Source organism: Lepisosteus platostomus, chromosome 7 (genome assembly GCF_059453375.1).
Source record: "Lepisosteus platostomus isolate fLepPlt1 chromosome 7, fLepPlt1.hap1, whole genome shotgun sequence".
Classification (NCBI taxonomy): Eukaryota; Metazoa; Chordata; class Actinopteri; order Semionotiformes; family Lepisosteidae; genus Lepisosteus; species Lepisosteus platostomus.
This window is the reverse complement of record NC_142617.1, coordinates 34419333-34439579: the sequence shown is the minus strand read 5'-3', so window position 1 is coordinate 34439579 and position 20247 is coordinate 34419333. Positions and strand designations below refer to the sequence as shown.

Here is a 20247-nt window from a genome sequence, read left to right as displayed (position 1 = left end):
CCTGCGACCGTGCATTCCCACCCCATCCATCACATTGGAGAAGAGTGGAGGACAAGGGGGGGGAGGGACAGGCTAGCCTCTCAAAACCAGCCTGCTGAAGACGAGGCCTGTAAACCTAAGGGCTTATATTATCAGCACTGGGAAAGTGCAAACCGCTTCTGAAACCAGCTTTACTCTAGGCCAGTGGTTCTCAAACTATGGTACGCATACCACTCGTGGTACGTTGAACGCTGCCAGCTGGCCATATGACCCTGGAACTTTGTTGTGTGCGCTGAAAAATCGGGACGGGTTTTCATATTTTCTATTTTAATATGCGTCGAATACGCAGCCTACGTACTACGATACAGTGCACGCTAATACTTGAGTGGACACAAGAGCTACAATGTAATTCTATGCCATTGTGTAGGAATGCGTGCTACGAATATAAGTGACCAACTGCATTTAAAAAAAGTTATCTCCAGCAAATAGGGAGATAGGAGAATGTGCGTGATTTTGGAACAATGCCAATTCTGTAAACACAGGAATGCATAGAAATGCGTGCTACGAACGCTGGCGATCTTGTGAGCATAGGAAAGCGTGATCGATAACAGAAACATATTTAAGAACTGTTCTAGGTTAATTTGAGAAACATACACTGAGCGTCTGTTTTGCTCCCATGCGCATGAAAAAAAAATTTTAAATTCTGAGACAGACTCCTGAAACGGAAACGGGGAAAAATGCAAGCCTACGGATTGCTAAAGCAGGTAAGCCCCACACTATTTTTGAAGAACCTTATTTACCGTTGGCAGAAGAGCTGACATATGTGTGGAGAAAAAGCTGCTAAACAGCTCGACCTGCTGCCCCCTCTGAAAGACACAGTCACTCATAGAATTATGGATATGGCGGATGATATCAAAAGTACGCTGATAGAGCACGTTAAGATGAGCAGGTGCTTTTCACTGCAATTAGATGAGTCTGTAGTCGATTTGGCCAATTTGCTCGTTTACGGTAGATACGAGTTTGAGGGTACGTCCAATGAGGACTTTCTGTTCTGTAAGCAGAAACTACAGGAGAGCACATTTCAGCTTCTGAATGAATTTATCGAAGAGAATGGCATCAACTGGATAAAATGCGTCAGAGTTTGTACAGATGGTGCTAGAGCAATGACAAGCCGACACAGCGGTGCAGTTGCACGAATTAGAGAGGTTGCTCCAGATATGAACATCCACATCCATCGCAAGACCTTTGCCGTCAGGAAAATGTCTGACAATTTAAAATCTGACTCGGTTGTGAATTGTATCAAGGCTCGAAAAATCCTTTGCTCGACTAAACAGGCTCACCCCTCTTACTGAAATGGTGCTTTTTTATTGTTATTGTTCCAGTTTCTATTTTCTGTAAAGCGCTTTGAGAAGCCACCTTTAAAGGCACTATATCAAACAAAGTTTATTATAATATGTATTATATGTGTATGTGAGTGTGTGCGCGCATGCACGCTCATGTTGGTCATTGAGATTCTCTGGGGTTCCTATGAGAAGATGACTTGTAGGTGGTACTTGGATGCTTTGGTTTGATCAGGGGTGGTACTTGGTCCAAAAAGTGGCTCTCAAGCAGTCCTATAGCACGGTTACCTCTACCCTTCCTAGTCCAACAGAAAGACCAGCAGATCCTTCACTGATGGATACCGTCAGTAGAACCGAGTACTGCAGTGGAGTGGATCGGCCCTGGTCAGGACTAGACTGCCGCAGGATTCTTGTAAAGATGTTCTTTATAGTAAGGCCATGCATTGCAACACAACACAATAAGATGACCGATGTTACTGGTGAAATGCCAAAAGCCAAGTATAGGTGGTATTTGTTTCAGAGACCCCTGCAGTTTACGTTAACCAGCATCACAACTTGGAAAATTCTTTAGGAGCTCCTTCAAGCATAAAGTCTGTTTACTATAAAACAGGTAAATCACAAACAATTCAAAATAACATTTTAGCTCAGTTAATTAAAAACGAGATTATACTGATGGACCTTTTTTCATCCTCCAACGGATAATTTGGAAATGTTAGAATAGCAGTGCTGTAAGTTTAAGATTGTAAGCAACCAAAAATGTGGCACCTTGAAAAAAAACAATTAAAAAGGTATAATTAAGATAATGATCTATGCAATTAAAGGCTCAATTATGGTACACAGCTCAGCTGGATTTCCACACAATGACACTGGGATCCCAGAACAAGGTGCGGGGGGTGGGCTACAAGTGTACTGTACTAGGAGCAGTCTGGCTTTAAAATGTAGTGACATTTTCTCTAAACCTACACTCTTGGGTTTTCAGCTCTTAATGACTTAAATCTTTTTCAGACTTAATTGGCCTTAATTACAACAGCTTCCAAGAAAGTTGCCATTTATGGATTTGAGGTGTACTACATGCCCTGCACAGGCGGGGATACTCCTTCACCTCGGGTCCTGATCACTGCCCTGTGTGCTGCTGGACAAAAGCAACCGAACACTTAGGTCTCGTAGCACATTTTAGGGAAAAAACATCATGGTTTCTAATGTTTTACCTAACAGATGACAGGATGTTAACCCCTTCCCAAGCCCACAGAAGGTCAACACTTGAGGAAAATTAAATTCACAGTACAGTGAGCCACCACTGAGCTAAGGAATGACCCCTGACCAACTTGGTGCATTTTGTTTCATTGTTTTTCATTTCTGCACTTTCAGTATAACAGTGTTGGGTCACTATCTCCTGCAAACACTCACACACCTTCAAGTAACTTTTGTGTGCAGTAGAGAATGAAAAACTCCTGATTGAGACTACAATCCTACACCGGTAGGATTTTACTTTTAAAGTCTAAAAGATTTATCCAGTTTGTGAGCATTTCCTATTCTGTGTAGAGGGAGGTCCATTTCAAGAGTTCAAGAGTTGTGCAAGCTCAAATGAAACAGCTTCCCTCTCCTCTTGATAAAGCTGTTCCCCCCGCCAGAAACCGACAGCAACGCGGAGGCCAATGGAAGGCAGAGCTCTGCGCTCATGAGTGTGAACACGCACGCAAGTGTGTGTGTACACAATGCCCCACATTTTCCTGCAGTTTAAGCCAGGAGGGATTACGTAAGCATTACCGTGCAAGTGTAAGAAGACAGAGCAAGGTGGAGTTTTTCTCCATTGTATAAATACATGACTCATCAAGAGCCTGTGCAAGAGGTTAAACCTGCCTTTTCAGACAACTGCTTAAGCTGCTCAAGAAAAGCGTTTCCGTGTTCAACCAGCAGACCACTGGTTTAGTAATCAAAAGCAAAATAATTCGGCTAACTTGGTTTATGCTCATTTTAGCTATAAAACCACATCCAGTATAACACGGTCACTATTTTCTGACAAAAAGGGGATTGAGACCACCCCTTTCAGTTAGGATACTAAAAGACAAAAATAAGATAGTGGACTTCCCAAGAGACTCTTAGAAAGAAAGGGCAGGAAAAGTGCTGGGCAACAGGAAATCTGGGGATTTCCAATGACAAACCCTTCTCTGTCCAATACACAGGTGACTGCTACGAAAGTTTTACAGCAACTGTTATAGACTGAGAAATTGAACAAAAATGCCACCCAAGGATAAAGGGAATCATGTATTGTGTACTAACATTACATGCATGACACTGAAATAAACTGTAATTAAACTACTAGACCGACTACCAGCCTCTCTTTTTGTCCTCTCACTACATGAAGAACAAAAGCAGAAAAAAAAGCACAAGGTAAGAAACTTTTTATAGCTTCAGGAGTGTATTTGTAGAAGTGGGACAAAGTTCACAAGCAGACCGAGTTGCTGGGAGAACGAGGGCTTGCCGTGAGTCACTCCGCTGCTAAATCCCCAAGTTGGAGCATGGCACTTCCAAACACTTCCTTATCCCACCCCCACTTCTCGTCAATTACAGACAGAACAGCCCATTTCCCACCATGGGAACAGACATTCTTCTCAGGTCCTGTAAGGGGTACATTTTTAAGCACTGGGCTGGCTCCTTAGATTGGATGGGCTTGACAAAAAATTAAGATAATAATAACATCACTTTATTAACCCTTTACAATTTCTTGCATTAGGAATTATCTTTTCGCATACCACAGCTTGCTCTCCATGAGACACACAGACAGGGAGAGAGCCTGGGGTCAGAGCGCAGGGTCTGTCATTGTACGGCGCCCCTGGAGCAGTTGGGGTTAAGGGCCTTGCTCAGGAGCCCAACGGAGTAGGATTCCTCTGCCAGCTGCGGGATTTGAACCGGCAAACCACAGGCGCAGACCCTTAGCCACAGAGCCACAGCTCCGACCCCAAAGATATTAAAATAGATGGGATTCCTGCATATTACTACACCCCTGCATAACAGTCTAAGAAACTCATTTGCTTGCCTTGATCAGGCAGTTAAGAATGAAGCCTGAGTGGTGGAAATATTGAGTCTTGGCAGTAGTTTTCCCCAACACCTCTGACAAAGCGACACTATCTTTAGTACTTAACGATGTTGGTCCATGCGGATCAGCAGTAAGATCACACCTGTTTGCCAAGGAAGTGGATATTTAAACTTGACAAACATCCGCAGGACTGAATGTTAACACCACACACAATCCACCCATCATTTTCTAACCAGTTTAACCAATACAGGGTAGTGGGGGAGCTGGAGCCTATCCCTGCAAGTACCAGGCGCAAGACAGTACATCCTGGATGGGACGCTACTCCATCACAGGGCACACAGACATATATGCATGCATCCAACCCTACCAATATGTCCTTTGGATTATGGGAGGAAACATTACAAACTTCAGGCAGACAGCACCCCAGGAATTGAACCGAGGGAATACTAAGTACCGTGCTACCATGCCATCTCACCATCCATAAAGGTTCCAATATTTACATTCTAAACGTTTTTTTAAAGCTAAAAACTCTAGAAAACTGCAGTTCCAACACTATGGAAAACCCCCAGGTACAACTTTTTCTACCAGCAGAGATCACAGAGGAAGTAGTGTGACTGTTGTGCTAGTTTCACATCCTCTCCTTTGACATTCAATGCATACATTGAAACTGCGTTCTTCTTGGGTGGATTTCTACAACCACTTTGACCTTACCGATTGGAAAGTAAACTATTCTGAAAGTGAGTTGGACCTCTAGTTTTAATACTGCTGTTAACCATACATGGCCACCCTGGAGCTACACCCTGCACAATATTTAGAAAAGCCTAGGGATGCAAAGGAAGAGTGCAGGATTTATTTTCTACTGCGGTCAAACGGTCTTCTCCACACTAAAGGACTGCAGAAGCAATGTGCTTCCAGTTTGCCTGCAGAAAAAAAAGAAAACAGGCAATCCCAATGCTATTTCTAAAGTTGCAGACTCAAGACTGAAAGCTGGTCTCCTTTCCCAGACCGGAGAAGAGAATACCTCACCAGTTTACAGAAACTGTATCTGCTGTTGCTTAATCCATACTTGGAGTATTTACTTAATCGCCACAGAAACCGGAGTTATGAAGTTGAAGGTTATTTTCTCCTGATTTTATGGAAATGAGAATCACCATTCAGTTAATCTCAAACCATATAAAAAAAGACTTATTACAGTCTTCTGTGCCAGAATAATACTTCTCACTAGCCAAAACAGGCCTATTTGTACTGTCAAAATTAAACTTGTAATATTAAAAACCATCCATGAATTCACTAAACAGGAAGCACCCCAAACCTCCTTCCCACACAGTTTTGATTTTTTTTTCTGATCTGCTGGGGAAAAATTATCACTAATGACTCACAAAAAAAGATTGCCTGCCAATTCAGTGGAGCTGCAGGTCAATTCAGGACATGTCCTACATCGGAATCAGCTGGAGAGAGACGTGCATCTTCAGTACTGGAACAGAAAAAACTTGGGAGGTATAAAATGTCTAAAATTAGGGGCCTCCCTAGAAATAGTACCAGAAAGTCTGAGCTGTAAAAGTGACCTCAGCAAGCAATGAGAGCTTACAGAACACCATGATTCACAGAAAGTAGGGAGTCGTTTTAGTTAAGACTCATGCGAAGCCAGGTGACTAAGACTCTGCAATCTTAATGAAAGACATTCAAAACCTGAAGTGCCCCATGCAGTACAGGTTGGGAGCTCAGTCCATTTTCTATAGCTTTACAAGAATCTTTGAGACTCCAGATATGAGCTGCCATCACATGTTAATACTCTAGCTAAACTGAAACTCAATCATTACAACTGGACTGATCAAAGGAATACATATTGAGGAAAAAGATGTATAATCCTCAGTTAATACATAATTCCTTACATTTACATAGCGCTTTTCTGGACACTCCACTCAAAGCGCTTTGTAGCACCCGCCTGGATGATGCAAAAGCAGCCAAAGTGCGCCAGCACACTCACCATACATGAACAGTTATGAGGACAACAGTGTAATGAAGCCAACTGATGGATGGAGATTATCAGGAGGCCGTGACTAGTTAAGGCCAGGGGGAAAATTTGACCAAGCCATATGTTTTAACACCCCTACTCTTTTCGAGACAAACCCTGGGATTTTTAATGACCACGAAGAGTCAGGACCTTGATTTTACATCTTATCCGAAGGACATCACTTTTTTTACAGTATAATGCCTCAATCTTTATATTGGGGCATTAGGACCCACACAGACAGCAGGGGTGAGCGCCCTCCACTGGTCCCGCTAACACCTCTTCAATAGCAACCTTAGTTTTCCCAGGGGGTCTCCCAGCCAGGCTCACACCTGCTTAGCTTCACAACTGGGTTACAAGTTGCAAGTTGCAGAGTGATACAGCTGCAGTTAATTGTCTTTTACAATTGCTGCAGTCCTGCTGGACTGGGGCCATCCAGGACCTGGTGTACAGACTCCTGCTGTACAAAGTTAAAATCGAAGGTCTGGGTTTCTGGGATTATGTCTGTTGACCATCAACAGGGTGAAGGTTGGAAAAAGACCACTCTTTCTGAAGACCAACACTGTTCTCAAAAGAACCTGGGATCTCCACACTTTCCATTTCTTAAATGCCAACCGTTTGACAGTTCAGAAAGATGACAGCTGATTCAGCATTTATGGTATTGCAATGTCTCAAGAACACAGCTGAGCCCATTAACAGAACTCTTATTAAGTGGAAGCATGTTAAACTTATGTGCTTGCCAGTGTAAATCGTGAAACTTTCTCATGGGCAGCAAATCAAATTAAATGAAAAGAATGGAATCACCTTTGACCTGCTACAGCAGGAGGCTGAAGTCTACCTCTTATCTTTCACTGGACTGTTGCCAAAACATGTCCAGTAGATTTAAGCAAGTTTGGGACAAGTTAATCAGCTCAGAAGGTTCGCCCGGTCTTCTCAGAAATCCTTTTCCATTTTCAATCAAGCCTCATTAGCATACCTCATCAGCCCCAAAGGCAGATGTAGAGTACGAGGCCGTTAGTTTTAACATAACTCTTAATCTCTGCATAATGGACCCATGTCACCAAGCAGGTTATAAATCAACCACAGCACTGTGAGAGAGTACCAGAGCAAAGAGCACAGGGACCACTGCACTGCACCAGGGATGATCAAGTGGAGAGGGCCACTAAGCTTGTTGGCAAACGTATGGCCGTACTGTGCAGAAGATGACAAATTAAAGGAGCGCTAGAGAAAAGGTAGATAGCTGCTCAACATGGGGAGGCTGGTAGTTCGATTCCTGACCCTTTCAGATACTTGAGATCCAGCCCTCTGGTTTGTGCTCTACTTCAGCTCTCAGGTATTTACTTAGCATCTCTATGTGCTACTAGCAATCAGAAGGTTGTCTGCAGGAATCAAGTACTTTAGGACATGGGGATGCCCATCTCTTATCCATGTCAAGTCTACCTCATCTCAATCCCCATTCCTTCAATTCACAAGCTCCAAGATGCTGTACAATACCCTTAATTTAACTCAATTTTATCACTTAACTCTTAACAGTTTCAGCTCTACAACACTGAAAAAGGAAACCACCAAATGTCATAAGCACCATAAGTGAGCAACAAAAGCAGCTCAGAGCTCAACAAGAAGGGAAAACAGACTATGCCAGGATGGGCAGGATTGCCACAGTAACTGGTATCTGTCAGCTTCTGTGTGTCCAAACCGGATTTCTTTTGCACACCAGAAGGAACCAGAGCAGGAAGGCCAGATGGTCAAAGATTAATGGGTCCATTTGAGAATCAAGTAGCGAGTACCTTAATAATAGACCCCTGTCCTAGAGGAACACCACATCTTTTTTTTTGTTCCACCTGAGTTCTTATCAGTGGCTAACTGATCAGTTTTCTATTTGGGGCATATTTTAAGAGCTGACATCAAGGTTACAAAGATCCATTTGTGAATCCCAGAACTGCCTTCATTCAGGTGGCTGCCTGAAATCTAACCAAGTGTCTGTAGAAGGAAAAAAACACTCAGGAAGTCTCATACAGTGCCCTTATTAATTGATCAATTAATAACTATTTAGTGAACTGGAAACAGTATCTTTGAAGTTGGATATTTCTGGAATTCAAGAATAACCAAAGAAACAAGTTCAAAAATCTAAAATCAACAATTAGCACTGGAGATGTAGAATTCAGTTGGAAAGAAAGCTGTTAGACAGTTTCTCCAGGACCAAGGGAAGGAAGCACTTCGGTCTACAAGTTGCTTCTAAACCAGAATGAAAAGTAGAGCACTGATGCTACACTATTATGAGAAGCATTGAAACAGTTTAATAAAAATTTGGATTTTGAGCTGCTGCCCAAACAATAATAGGTCTATTGCCTTATGTGCAAGTCACTTGTGTACTTTGTATACTAAATCAGGTACTTCCCTTGTTATGCAATACCAGTTAATCTTACTCACAACATCCAAACATTTATAAATTCTGACTTGTTAATTTTCAGAGAGACAACTAGAAATGACCTCCTGTCAAACTATCAAGAGAAAATTGTTGGCAAGACAACTCCCTTTAAGATACCCAGTCTGCTGCATCTGTAAATGTATGCTCTTTTTCATTAACTTCCTCCTACAATTGTAACTGATAAACTTGCATGCAATTCCACAGGAGGTAATGCTACTACAAAATTTGTACAGTAACCCCAAAATAAAAACTTATTACATTATACATTTCTAAAATTAGACGTGTACGTGTAAGTTCAACAGCACATGTTATAATCTACTACCAAAGTAATAAGCAGTAATTATGCAGAGATCAAAAGTTCAAAAGGTACACAAGTACTGAACTCTTCTGCAGGTCAAGGACTGTTGACACATTACAACTGACAGCAAATTAAAATTGTGACAAACATTTTACCTTACTGCATTTGTTTACCACAATTCTGTTTTTAACTTAAGCAAGAACTAATGACATAACCTTTATCAATGTATAAAATAGGGGAAATAAAGTGAAATGGTCTCATGGTAGGGCTTACAGTTAGCTTTATTGCAAGTAAGTTTTACACTAGATAAACTAGAGGAAGAAAAAGGGCCAAATGATTTCCAAGAAAGAGGCGTGTGCGAGAACTTACAGTACATCTCCGATAAGCGGGGCCGTTCAGCCAACACTGTTACAGCGCCAAAATAGGACAGGGCCACAGAGACTCTCCGCCAGTTCCAATTTTTTTTTTTATGAGAAGTCGACAACAGGGACTGCATCTAAACCGAGCCTTGGATTTAGGAAAGCAGATTTTCAGAAATGAAGCAGTAAAAAAAAAAAAAAGTTGTACATTAAAGTGGAACGCTTTGATAAATTTTCGATGCTTTTCAATAAGTAAATGACATGAATAAATCATGCAAACTCACAGGAGGGAGAGAAATGAGTTTGTGAAGAAGCCAGTCAGACCCAGAGCCAATTCTCCTGGTCTTGTGGCGAGAGGCGGCGACAGCTGCACTGACGAGCTGCAGAGGTTGGATTTTGGAACAAGCGTCACTTCGTAAATACACCTTCAGACTCCGATTCTAGAGGCTCCCCAGTGGCTCCTACATAGAGCTTTGTCTCCTCTGCTTTGTCTACCAGCTCACCTGCTAAAAAAGCAGTCAACTTTTGGTAAGACATTTGCAGCCTTTATGCAACACTATTCAAAGCAAAATGTATTTTAAGCATTTTCACAATGCAACACCCTAAAACATTTCAATCAATTAGAAAGCTCAGTGTTCAGCAGCAGCACACTGTTCAGAACAGAAGCGACTCCCTTGATAACAGCTGTGCATCATCCCCCCCCCTTTCCAAAGGAGGCTGATTCAGGCTCCAAATCGATTCTGATTAAGATCATTCCTTTCTGCTCAGCTTGAGGAAGCTGAGGGACTCACGGGGAAGGTTTGGGGCTACCAGGAGTGCCCCAGTCAAAGTCTCAGCACTGCCTTTTGAACTGCTCCGTGTTGTAACTTCAAGGAAACAAAAAATGTGTTTAGTCAAGGATGATGAGAGGATATCTCCAAGAAATTTCAAATTGTAAAGGTACCGTTTTCTGTTCAAATCTCAACTCGGCAATATATAACTATTCCAAGTCTACTTTTTCAACCAACATTTGAAATGTTTCTGATTATTCTAGCAAAAATAGATCAAATTAACTTGCAAGGAAAGCTGAGGTACCAATTACCTCAACACTGGAACCTGCTGAAGTGCTGGTTTTCTTCACTCTACTTCATCTATACAAGTTATTATGAAACAGACTTTATAGTCCAAATAAGTACCAGACATTCATAATTAAATGTATTGACACAAATATTAAGCTACCTTAAGTAAAATACAAGTTACATGAAGTGCAACCAAAATAATTTAAAAAATGACATTTAGATATAGGCTACACACAACACCTTATATAGTTCTATCCCAATGCATTCCTCATAGAGAGATGCAACAACCTATATTAAAACAAAGGTTCCAATTACCAAAAGGTTAATAGGCTACAGGGACCTATTTTGTTACTGGCAGCTAATGGATCCAAGAATCTCATACAGCTTTTCCATGAAACGAGCATTAGCTTCAAAAACTCCAGGCTCCCACAACCCTTTCTGTAAAGAAGGACCTCCCGCGATTCAGATTAGATTTGGAATAGTTTGGCATAGTGCTTCTTACCGTGATGATATTGTCATGGTCCAAAAACCCTTAGCAAATAACTCTAAGTTGCATTTTGCACAAAGACTGTTCAAGCTGTGCACATGTTTTTATGCAGATAATTGGGCACAAGATGCTTATCCACAATTATTTTTTATCCAAAATTTCACTACTTATCCCTCCCTGTTTCTTCCGAGCTCTACAGTGACAGCTCAACGTTAACAGGCAATTGTACACAACCAAGAGGCTATGAAAAAATTAAAGAAGGTTTTTGGATCTAAACATGTGCTTGATTATATATACTCCTGGTTAAATTGAACAAACTTTCAGACATGATGACAGGGGATTTTGTTTTAAAATAACATCTGCCTAAAAACTGTGATGTCAGAGGGAACTATGGATTCGTAAGACAGTTTGAAGCGCTGGGTCAGGCTGTAGATAAGGCAGGCAGCCCATTACCACATAAGAAATGGTATAGCTTTCTTCGAAGGTGAATCAGGGCTAATAGCTAAGGCACTTTAAAAGGTTTAAAGTCATGCTTAGACCAGTCTGCAACATTTTGCCAAGTCACTGTTTAAGCAGTGTTCAGTTTCTTATCCTGGGACAAAACCTCAACTACAGATACACAAAAGGCAGCTCTGAACTTTCCATTGCAGAGAAGGAAAAGGTTCCCTAGGTGATAAGGCACTTATCTTCAGTATAAAAGTGCTACAGTTTGCAACTCCATGGACAGAACCTACACAGACTATGGAATGTTCACAAACCAAGCCACCTAAAAATTGGCTAAATACTTAAATATTAACTTTCCTGACAGGGGAGTCAGACAAAAACAGCTTTAGACTCATTAGGACCAAACTTTCATCAAATTAAAAAAAAAGCTTCAAAAAGCAGGCTCTTTCACAACGATTTTTCTGTGCTCTGAAGAGAAAACAGGTTTCAATCTCTACATCAATATTGGTTGGGGACTTCTCAACAGCCATTCTCCACAGCAGCCCCTAAGGACATTTGAAAAAAACTCCCCCCCCAGCCCCTCAACACCATATCAGTGAAGATATCATTACTTGCAGTTAATACCGTTAATGTCGTTAACTTGCAGAACTGCACCTTAATGCCAAAAATGCTTTCTGGGCAAATTTTATTTCAACTACTTCCCAGTTCCACACATGTGAGCTGCTGAGCAAAGCTCATTATTTATTAACAGCAGTACAGCCTGCTCCTCTCTTCATCTCTGGTTGTCAAACTAACACCTCTCACTTACTGCTGTCGCAGCCACAAGGGGACTGAAGCATTCTGATCAATTCCACACCCCAGATCTCCCTGACCTAGTTCATTTTCTGGCAGCAGGAAAGAACTGGGAGGGAGTGGGGAGGGGTGGCCTAATTCAGCACTTGACACTCGCGCTCCAACTTCTCAAACTGTGTCACCTCTTAATCATGCTCAAGTTCGGCAAAAATCCTGCGTAAGCCACGGTTAATATTCCACGGGAAGAGGGTTGTCGACTTGGGTGGCGAATCTTAGCAAAAGATTGACTTTTTGAGCAAGGGTACTCATTTCTGCAGTTTCCCCAAAATAAAAATATAACCTTTCCTTTAAGGTAAACAATGCTGGCAAACCACATTATAGATGTACAGGTTATCAGCTCTGTTTTCTCATTGACGACAATGTGATGCAAATGTATCTGCTACAAACATTAGTCTTTACAAACCTAAGATGAAATCATAACTTAAGACCAAACAACAGGTGGCTGTTTGGCCCATTGTGTTGTTTATTTGAAATGCGAAACTAAGACAGTAAATACGTTCAAATTAATTACATCTTAAGTATCTCATGCTTTATTAAGTATCGGCATCATAAGCAGGGGTGCAATTAAGAGACCGGGGATATCCATGTCAGGAGGCCCTGCTCTAATAAATCAGAACTATTTCCTAAATGAAAGGGTTAAATTATTTCACAAGCAGTACAGGGATGCAAGTTTGTGTTTTTACTTTATGCGCTACAATCGAGATGGTTTAATTCACAGCTTTTTAATTTCCAAATTCAAAGCCCGGAATTTAAAACCAGATCATATGTGGAATTTAGGAGACTGGTAATCTTAAAGCCTTGTCATACTATTCACTGTGACAAGGGTTTAATCATGAGATTACCAGCTACTGCACTCACACCAGAGTCACATCCTGCTTTTCTGAATTTAGTAAGGTAAAAACAATGCCAAGGTCTCTTTTACTGACCTTTATGGTGCTTGAAAGGTTTCACAACCTCATGCTCTAGAGTCATGCTTCACGTAACACTCATCAGGCTTTTAAGACTGAAGAAGCTGGATTCTTGGTTGTCAGGTTTTTCCGTCTCAAGGTTTTGTGTTCACAACAAACAAGGGACAACCTCAGTCACTCCAGGTGACTCCCACACCACACAGAAAAAGAGCAGCACTGAGCCAATCAGCTATGATCGGTGGAAATCAAGCTGCAAATGCAAATGTGAAGCATGATCCAGCTCCTTTGGTTTACATTAGTCACCTCCAAGGACTTAGATCATACTGGTATCCTTTCCAAAATCAAACAGATGGCCCAGCCCTGGAGGAAGTGCAGTCTCTCACAGCGCAAAGCTGCGATTTCAGAATGGTTTAAAAAAAAAGCCCCTCAGACACACACGCACCTTGCTGGCCTTCATCTGGTACCAAGGAGTGCTCGGCTTCAACTGCGGAAGCTTCCCAAGATCGCCAATAAGCTCAACTGGAGGAATGAGAAGTCCTTCTGGTCGTCTGAGCTTGAGGCCTGGTACTCTTGGGCAGTTTCCAACACACTGTTGCCATTTAGGGCTATGTTCAGACACTACTGACAGGGTAGCACTAGTATTGCACAAGTGGTTTTGGAAAAGCAGAATCAAGATGAGCATTTTTAAAGGACTAGAAAGACAAACAGCTTTTCATTTCATCCCAAGCTTGGGTTTTTCTTATTTCCTTTATTGTCCTTTGTCACACACACACTTTCTCTACCAACAGGCTCTTACCTCTAAAAAGACTTCCCTCAGCTGAAGAGAGGACAAACCAGACTATCAGAACAGTGAGGAGCAGGTCAAACTTAAATCATGGAGTTTGTTCCAAAATAAATGGTTAACTACTGAATTTTCTTCGACATAGAGGACGTCAAAGTTAGAGTGGATTACTCAATCGAGGAAGTGAGCTATAAAACACCTCAGAGCCTGGTGAGAAGATAAATAGACCAGCTATGTAAGAAAGCTTGGGTGTAAGAAAACCTAGAAAACCCCGAGCTGTCAAGGAACCGAGTCCGACACCCCTGGTCTAAAACTACATCACTTAAAAGCATCTACATCAGGCCCTGCATGATGTATAAGACGAAGCTACCAGATGCTGCCATATTTAAACTTCCTTTTTTGTGCTTTAGTACTGTCCATTTCGACATTAAAGTTTGTTCCGAAAAGGCAGAGGTCTTTGTATTTATGTCACACAAGCCACTGTGAATAACACTTCACTGCTGAGCTTCAGACCGCTGTGGAAAGCATACCCCCCCACCATGCTGTCCTCCTACTGGCTGCCTTGGGGACACTACTTTCACAGGAGACAGCAGCCCTGGAACCCTGAGAAGAAACGGCATAATTCTAAAGCACACACCCAGTGGGGGATGCAGCGGGAAAAACAGAACAGGAAAACAAGGATATAATCCCAGGGCTCTCCCCACACAATGGCACCATGGCAATCTGTGATTGTTCTGTCACTCCGTCACCATTCAGCTAGATTTCCGAGTTACAATTCAGGATCATGAAAACAAAAAGAATGAAGCAATTGACATTGCAGGTTAAAACACACTCTATTGAAAAAGTAGCAGCTCGCAGGTCAACCCACCCCGTTTTTCCTGGGAGAATGGGGAGCGAGTGCACTCGGGACTAAGACCATTCCTCTGCCCCCCTGCCGAACCTGCTCTCTTAGAAGGGCAGCATTCCTCATGCTCGTTAATCTTCTAAAAAACAAAGGCAGAGGCAATCCGCTTCAGAAAAGCTTCAATAGGACTCCTGTTACTGTTAGTACCACAGTCCATAGAAATTTGTTTTTCTTTGCATATTTTTGATCCGCCATTCAAGAGGTTTGCATATAGGTGTAACTAGCTGAAACTCAGGTTGGATTCGACTGGGGAAAGTGGTCTCAGCTTCCTGACCTGTATAACTCAATCAGGCACAGACATCATTATTGTGGCCTTCATCCCAGAAGAAAAATTTCCTAACGCACCGACAGTTCACCCAATTAAGAATCCCAAGCTGAAAATTGCATCTACAAGCTAGAAAGTCAGACAACTGCACTGTCCTGGAATGGCAACTCTGCCGGTTTGAGAGAACAGCCAGGAGGCGTTTGTTCAGCACTCTTACAAGGGTCTTCTGTTTGCATCATTTGCTTTTCCAGCTGGCTAGATCTGCAAATATTGATCTGGGAGGGGAGCTTCTCAATGCATAGCCTATGGCTCCCACTATTGCAGTGCTTGGAAGCGCTATCGTACAACACTAACCTCTCTCTTTGCCAAATACTCACCTTGGAGCCACAATGAGAACACCAACATGGCAAGAAAGAATACTGCAAGTATGCCTCACAATATTGGTGTAAATGCATTTTAAAAAAATCTGGGAGTCCATTTTGAATTTTTCCAGTACAAGCATCCATCCTGACAGCATTATTTGTGAAAATGAATTAGAACTGCTACTATCCCTGTTCCACACTGTCCAGACAATAGCTGTTCCAGAAATGCCACTCCCGCTGGAGCTCAGAAAAAGCACATTACAACCCAAGCTACACACAAGAGCTTGTTCCCATTCTTACATTTTGTGGTGATAAGATCTTCACACAGTGAGCACAAGAAACTTTCCTCCTGAATGGAACTCCTGTTATGATCACTGGAATGACAACAGTATCAATCCACAGCAGTTTCTGAAACTGTTCCTCTGGAAACTTACCAGCACAGGTTATTGATCCCGCCAGCATCTGATCATGTACAGCAATGTCTACAATGTCTATTTGGCTTTTATATCGCTCATGTTCTACACATCCGCTTTGCAGACTTTAATAAGTGACCAGGTCCTGAGTGGCTCAAGAAAACACTTGAACAACGGGAAGGTTTTTGGAAAAAGACCTACAGTATTACATCTGGTGGACCCACTCCCTTGTAGGTGTTTCAATGACCTGATATTTAGACATTAGGCCCCAGAATGCTTATGTAAGAATTTTAATCGTCTCTCAAGAAATGAAATCAAACTGCAGCCCAATTTAAGAAGATTAATTTTTCCTTTCTGTGAGAATTTCTGCTCTGCCAGGGGAGCTCATCTGAAAGGAGGAGGGATCTGTCAGATATCCAGACTAATGCTTTTTAACTTTTTAAAAGCCTCTTGTTTTTTTGAATTCCTCAACTTCTCAATTTTTTTTTTATACTAGTTTAACAGGAAAAGCTCTGCACAAATATTTATAACCAGACAGAGGACGGACAGACTGTCAGAACACCAAGACGAGTGTTTCCAAACATTTAGGCATTATACAACAACTAACACTGGGGAAAGTCTCCAGCTGCAGTAGGTAGGCTGGCTGTGTAGCATGCCAGATTTCAGTTTAGGTTGTTAATGAAAACTCAAATTAGAAACAAAGCAATAAGAGCCAAATTGCAAATTTGTATCTGGAGAGAATTGTTCACAATGAAATAAGACAGGCTTTTGCTTCGTATTCCAAAATCTCTAAATGACCACTCGAAGTGTATGAGTCATTGGTAAAAAAAAAAACTAGTAAGGCAATGGGATCCAGCCAGACTTCCTCTTGTCCCCGACAGAAATCACACAGTGTTCACCCAGATGATGTGTCAAGGAGGTCTGTTGTAACACTCAGGAACAGATGACAGTACAGGGTCTCCGTTCAAACTTTCTAACTCCATAGAGGAATTAGGAGGAGGATGCAATAGCTTCTCTCCCTGACAGTTGCCTACCACTCACTGGCATCTATCAAGAGGTGAATACAATGGAAACGGGAAAGGCACAATATCAGAAATAGGCAAAGGCACTTCCAAAAGAAAAGTACTTTTTGAGAAAATTCAATACTGGTACAGTAAAACAGAAGAGTAGAGATGTGTTTTTTGCATGTGCTCTTTCACACACAAAACGTAATTTAGGATCCCATTCCTTAGATTTATACGTAAAAAGAATTAGCTAAATACACCATTTTGTACATTTAATCCCTTCCTGCTAAGGTTAGCTACCCTCTACAATTCAGTGGGAAATGAAAACTGCCCCCTACTATAAACCAACAAGAGATCCTTTGGAACGAAAAGTGCTAAATGCATTATAATTACAATTGTCAATGTTAATATTTTTCCTTACTGAAGAAAACTCAACTTCCCTTCGACTGGCAGCACTGTAGCATAAACACAGCTCCCTGCCTCCTTCGAAAATCTGATTGGACAAGTTAGTACAGTACTCAGGCGCAATTAAAAAAAAGAGAAATGCTTATGGCTATGCAAAATGCGTAGGCTTGTTTTAATTCAGCAGAGACTTTGAGAAGAGATAAGGATAGCCAGAAATGTCTGCGTGGTAAATTAAGATGTACGCACTATAGGTAATTATACAGTACAATACAAACAACACTTCCATTAGGTATACCTGACGCTGCTCTTCTACAGGAGGGGCTCTTTACAATAAACACTTCACACAAACAACTCTGCACTCAGCAGTAAACCATAACTCAACAGTTCTTTACCCACCTCAACGGAGGAAGTGTGACATGGTAATTTATTGATCCAAGTAACTACCAAATGTGCAAGATGTGCTAAATAGCCTCTTTTCTATTGTAACCATTCTTATAGTCTTAACAGGCCAGACAGGAGGTGCAATCTTCCAGGTTTAACCAAATTAGAAAAACTCAACTAATTTCTACACTTCCTATTAAGATTCCTTTTGTGGGAGAAAAAGGAAAACAGCTCGTTCAGGCCAGGAGGGCTGAGATGAAAACACTCGTTTGGAACAATCAAGTCTGCCTGGGAACACCTCAACTGCGGACATGGCACCAGCACACACGAGGTAACTACCAGCTGAGAACGCAAGTTTGAGCCGCCAGAACGAGGGATGGGAAAGACTACAGCACTTTCATGATGGTGCTGTTGTGAGAAAGCAGGAGGCAAAGCAGTCTAAGTTACTACTGAAACAATGGAGGCTATTTTCTTCTGTTATTTGAGACACGAAATATGTACTCACCACACCTATTCCCCTTATTCAGATTTGTCTCCCAAGAAAGTTAAGAGATTACCCCCATCCTTGCATTGGAATAACCCGTCAACTACTGCAATTTAGCAATGAACATCATGAAAATCATTATAAACCAAAGTTGAGCTTGTGATCTCCCGCTCTGCGAATGGTGACCAACCGATACAAACTGTTATCCTGTCTGTCCTGACAGCAAATGCTATCCAAGAAAAATTAAATAATGGCTAAATCACTCATGTGCCAACACCTGCAGTACAGGTCATGGTTTCTGTCCTAAAAGGCCTAAAACAGTTTTTATCAATCTGCTTAAAGGTCTTTAAGATCATTTACCTTTGATGACCTGCTTTAAAACTGATCAGAACAGAATATCCTAGATTTTTTTTTTACTTGATGTGATGAAAAAACAGAGGGCTTGAACCCAGACACCAGAGTGACCACACAGTTGCTTGATATGTAAAAACATACCCTTTCCTTGGAGTGAAAAAAAAACAGATTAAACAGTCATCTTTCCTCCAACAACAAAGATGTGGTAGCAGGCCTCACTTCATTTGTAATTGTTTTTAATCAAGGGAAGAAATAGCCCATCATACACTATACCTCACAGAAAGATGAGTTTCAGTTTATATTATATAGCCTTGACTTACACAAATGTGATAATCAGCTTCAAAAGCACCAGTCAAGACAGAATTTACATTTACTGTGTGAAGTAACCTCCCAAGTGTTTTATTTAGTCCCATTCTACAAGGCTTTGAAATACACTGCACTTGTCCTAAGGGAGAGCTTTGCTCTAGACTAAATCTTTGCATTTAACTTTGGACTAAAGTAGGATATTTGTACAGCATTACTTAAATGCAAAACAGTTCAGGCCTCAGAGTGGGGGTGGGGGTGGTTAAGTACAGCAAAACCACACTGTGGTACCTGCGTGTCAGAAGAACTCAGGAATCCCACCTTCCCCACTTCCTTGATATGCTTACTCAGGGGGTTCCCTTACCTGGTGCTGGTGACCCCCCCACCTGCAGAGATGACTTAAAAGAGCTCAGCTGGAATGCAAATAATGAAATGACTGAATCCTTAAAAGAACAAGTTGCAAGTCTCAGACCTTTGCAAGAGATTGTTTTTTCTATTCAATGTTAAGTATCTCAGCTTCTGAAATAGAATGGTTAAAGCAGCTATCTCTGACAAGATGAGAATCTGAAAACAAGTGAAGTGTTTAAATTAATCCTATTAGGGTAGCTGGCTCAAATCTGTAAGGGACCTCAAGAATTTAAAAAAAATATATCTTCCTCCAGGGGACCTACACACTGGCTAAGGGACCCTTTTTGCTAAATATACCAACTCTAGTTGTACATCGGCGTGCAATTCAGACAGCTGTCTATCGAATGTGAAGAGCTACGGGTCTTTAAAAGCACAACATCCTAAGAAGCATAGTTTGAAAGTATGATAAGCAACATGATCACCACAGAAGACATTTACTATCAAAATGTCTTGAGGAAGTGAAGAGCTACGGGTCTTTAAAAGCACGACATCCTAAGAAGCATAGTTTGAAAGAATGATAAGCAACATGATCACCACAGAAGACATTTACTATCAAAATGTCTGGAGGAAGTTCACTTTGTAAGCGTGCGTTTCATAGGCTTTTATATTTAACCGAGATCTAACCGAAACAGGTATTACTTATCAATCCAACTTTTTTTTTTTTAAAGGAATTCTGACCAAATCAGAATTTGAAGACGCACAAGCAGGAAACATTCAGGTCTGCAGCTGTGGTTTGTTCAGCGGTCACTGTGGTTGAATTTTAAAGGTTTACACAATATTAAGGCTTCAAATGGAAGGGGCGAATCTCTTGGACGCAGTTTCAACTTAAGCAACAAGCTGCTGCAGTTATTTAAATGTCGAAGCTATTGGTTAAAAAAAAATAGTGCGAAATTATCTCAGTCCCGTCAGAACAGTTTGGAAAAGATGTTCAAAGACAAGCACCCACGAAAGACGTAATGCCTTATGTCTGAATGTGACAAAT

The 20247-nt window shown here is 41.4% G+C and overlaps 1 protein-coding gene across 2 annotated transcripts in view; it reads right to left on the bottom strand.

Annotated features, from left to right (window-relative positions):
• LOC148658590 (rho-related GTP-binding protein RhoA-D) overlaps positions 1-20247 on the bottom strand; it is a 45046-nt gene that overhangs the window by 23246 nt on the left and 1553 nt on the right. The gene's annotated exons all lie outside the window — the stretch shown is intronic.